Source organism: Schistocerca gregaria, unplaced genomic scaffold (genome assembly GCF_023897955.1).
Source record: "Schistocerca gregaria isolate iqSchGreg1 unplaced genomic scaffold, iqSchGreg1.2 ptg000261l, whole genome shotgun sequence".
NCBI lineage: Eukaryota > Metazoa > Arthropoda > Insecta > Orthoptera > Acrididae > Schistocerca > Schistocerca gregaria.
Window position 1 is genome coordinate 3304696 of NW_026061765.1, and position 3957 is coordinate 3308652.

At 39.2% G+C, this 3957-nt stretch overlaps 1 non-coding gene across 1 annotated transcript; it reads left to right on the forward strand.

Moving 5' to 3' along the window:
* Positions 1-2458: 2458 nt before the first annotated feature.
* On the forward strand, positions 2459-2533 carry Trnat-ugu (transfer RNA threonine (anticodon UGU)). The gene has a single exon. It is a non-coding gene; the product is annotated as a tRNA-Thr (tRNA).
* Positions 2534-3957: the final 1424 nt, after the last annotated feature.

Sequence of the window (3957 nt, forward strand, 5' to 3'; positions counted from 1 at the left end):
TGTTTTATGAAAGTATTTCAGTGCGAAAGAGTTTTTAAAGCGAAATCTATGAATATTGTGTTATTGAAAACTACGTGTTTCACTGTTTTTGGAACTACAACCTCCAAGAAGGTGCAATAGGGGCACAGGTTTCACTGACCCATAGCCTTCCAGCCCAACCTGCAAAGTATACGGACTTGAAATTTGATGAAGGTGTAAATCTTACGCTGAAAGCATCATTTAAGAAGAGATTGTTCGAAATTTCACTCCTATGGGGGTGAAACATGGGTTGAAAGTCTTTTTTTTTTTAAATATGTCCCTATGTCCCTATTGAAGCTATAACTACAAAACTACGAAAATTGACATTTGGTGTCTCAGTCAGATACAAAAAAGAAACAGGTTTTTAGCATTTTCCGAAATTCTTCCATTGGGGGATAAAATAATTAGTGAAGGTTTTTTGAAAATAAATCATTATTAAAGAACTACTGAAGCATTTTTATAGCTACATCTATGAAAATAGGTATTTGACATCTCGGTTGGATGTAAAAAAAATAAGTTTCGTTGCTCTTGGAAATTTAACTCACTAATAGAGTCAAATAGGGGATGTAATGTTTTATGAAATATTTCACTATGAAAGCATTTTTAGAATTAAATGGATGAAGATTTGAATTTGGCTCCTCGACTCTAAATAGAAGAATACGTGTTTAATTGTTTTTGAAAACCCAACCCCTAAAGGGTGTGAGATGTTTCAGAAAATGGTTCATTATGAAAGGATTGCTAAATATATCTGACAATTCGTATTCGGCTAATATGTTACAATTTTTAAAAACTACGTGTTTTTCTGGTTTTGGAACTTCGAGCATAAGGGGATGAAAATTTTAATGAAATATTTATTGCGTTATATTAAAATATTTTAAATCTGCATCTATGAAAACCGGTATTTCACTTCTCAATTAGATATAAAGAAATATGCGTTAGGGAATGAAAGACTGTACGGAGATATCACCACAAGAATACAAACGGCTTGATTAACAAAAACCTTGGACTCCAGCTGTCAGCATTGCTTTTTGATCATTCAGTAAAAGACCATGCTTCAACGGCGCTAAGTTTTGAAAGTTTAGAAAGTGTTGCAGTTTATAAAAGACATAAAAAAACGATTAAAGAAAAAAATTCTTTGCAGACCATGAACGGTCTACGCAAGTAAAGAAGCGGATGATAAGCTAGCTCTTTATGCAAATGAGTTGGTCAGTTTAAGTTCCGAGACATGTCATGCAGCAGGAACGGAATCCTATAGTTGCTACGATTGGCTAAAGGAAAAGTTTTGCAGAATCACTCGAAATCACTTCTGCAAGTGGCTAAGAATCTCGTAATGAATAAAAATTCTGTACTGAGAATTCCAAGGTGGGAGATGCAAGATTCCTCCCCCCCCCTTCCCCCTCCTCACAATGCTATCCTTCTTTACCTACAGCAAAAAATAAATAAATAAATTAATAAATAGAACTAGAGAAATTTCTACTGTGAAACTATTTGCATACAAGAGAACGGCCCTTGAAATTTAACTCTTCAAAGTTTTAAGCCCTGCTCATTCCGGATATTGATTAGAAAGTGTTAATCCACATGTGAAACCTGAGTATATAATCCCTGTGACATTTGATCAACGGTGTTCCATAAGGACAGGTTCTCATTCAAAACGTTCGAAAATTCAATTTCTTTGTAGTTGCATTTTTTAAAGGTGTACTTGTCTAGACTCTTGGAACAGAAAGTTTTTTTTTTTTTAATCCGTGCTTTACAAAAGTTTCTACAGTCCATTGTTTGAAGCAGTGTCACGGCTGCCATGAGCCGCGCGGGGTACCCGCCATGTGTCCAACGCCTTGTCACGGTTCGCGCGGCTCCCCCTGTTGGAGGTTCGAGTCCTCCCTCGGGCATGGTTGTGTGTGTGTTGTCCTTAGCATAAGTTACTGTAAGTAGTGTGTAAACATAGGGACTGATGGTTCAAATGGCTCTGAGCACTTTGGGACTTAACATCTGAGGTCATCAGTTTCCTAGAACTTAGAACGACTTAAACCTAACTAAATTAAGGACATCACACACACCCATGCTCGAGGCAGGATTTGAACCTGCGACCGTAGCGGTCGCGTGGCTCCCGACTGAAGCGCCTACAACCGCTCGGCCACATCGGCCGGTCTATCATGTATTCTAGAAGAGTTGCAAGGTCGTCAGTGGCGCCTGTTCTTCCGAGAGCAGTTACTATCTTCATATCTATGGTTAAACGTTACCCAGCCATTGACCTTCGTCTGTGCGAATGCGCACAGGTTGCCGGAACTCTTACGGGAATCGTCACCTTAGTGTGAGCCAGTAATGAGTGGATGGACAAATACCTATTAAGTACATTACGTATGCAGATTGTGGACGGTTGGGGATGTGAGTCTCACGGGAAGCGTGCGAGGGATAAATTCCTGCAGTCGTGCTGTTCATTTGTGCCCTCGATAGCTCAGATGGATTGAGCGTCTGCCTTGTAAGCAGGAGATTCTGGGTTCGAGTCCCAGTAGGGGCACACTTTTCAGCTGTCCCCATCGAAGTATATCAACAACACCTGTCGGCAGCTGAGGGTTTCAATTAATTATCAGTTGTGAAGGTGATTCGATGAACCCTTTGCCAGGCACTTAAATGTGTTTTGCAGGGTATCCATATAGATGTAGATGATAACTCGTCCCGTGTCGCACGTGCTCAAAATGATTCATACTGCAGAATGCATGCAAACATACTCACCGAAAATACGGACGAATATCAAGTGCAGGCTGCCGAGTGCTGCATATCCAGCTTTGACAGATCGGCTTTTCCTGCCAAGAAGAACAGGAAGTTGCTGTCTAGGAACAAACAGAGGTAGAGGAAGGGTTGATAAATACTCCTTGACTTGCAGACTAAACGTAAATAACGAAAATACATTTTTGGTAAAAATTGGTCAAAACATAATCGGTTGCCCTCCGTATTGGATTAGCTGTTTTGAATATTGAAAATCTGACTTCAGATTCGTTTTCAGCGACATTAAAAATATATATGTAACACTCAGTTCATGCAAATCGAAGTAATAATATAACTAAATGTTTTCCCTAAACTTTGAACACATTTTTTTCGGGTAACTATTTTCTCAGAACGGCATGCAGCATAAATTAAAAGTGGTTCGTTCTCTTAACATCTACCTCTGACCCCTAAAAGTAAACACTTTTCTTAGGAACTTATAGCTATAATATGACATTTGTTAATATTAACTAATTTTTGTGTAGGCATAAGGAGTGAAACAAACCCTCAAAAATCGAACTCAAAGTTCGAATTAGCACTGTATCGTTAAATTTAAGGTTGTTTCATTGCGGTTAGGTATACGCTCCCATAAATTTTATGTTTTATCGACTGATGTTATCCATTTTCAATTTCAGATGAATAATGTAGTATCAACTGATGTTACCCATTTTTGAATTCAGGTAACATATGAGATGCCACACTGCACGCGCTCTGCGTACTCCAGTCTCGCAGGCCCTTGATCAAATCATAATTACGGGCGCCATTTTTTATTGAAAATCTAAAATTAAGCTCATAGTATTATCACTCGTAATTCCCAAACAGATCTTTCGAATGTATTTTCATTGTCTCAAAAAGAATTTCAAATGTACCCTTTTTTGCTCATTTGTATGAGAACCTGGCCGTAACGCCGGAATATAGTCACGAGATTTTTTTTCAGAGACGCTGTACGTTCGCGAGAAGACTTTCGTTCTGCGCGTGTCGAAGGACATTCCTCAGATATTACTGTGTGTGTGCTACTCAGTCGTGCCATTTAAGTGTACATCTTTGCATAGTTTTCCTTTCACGATGTAAACAGTGTTCCGCTCAGTTGCTAACTGGCCAGTGAGTGGTTCCGAAGGTATCGGATGTGCGGTGCGTTCGGTCTGCTAGGACAACAGCAGACTAGCGTGGTGCGATGGC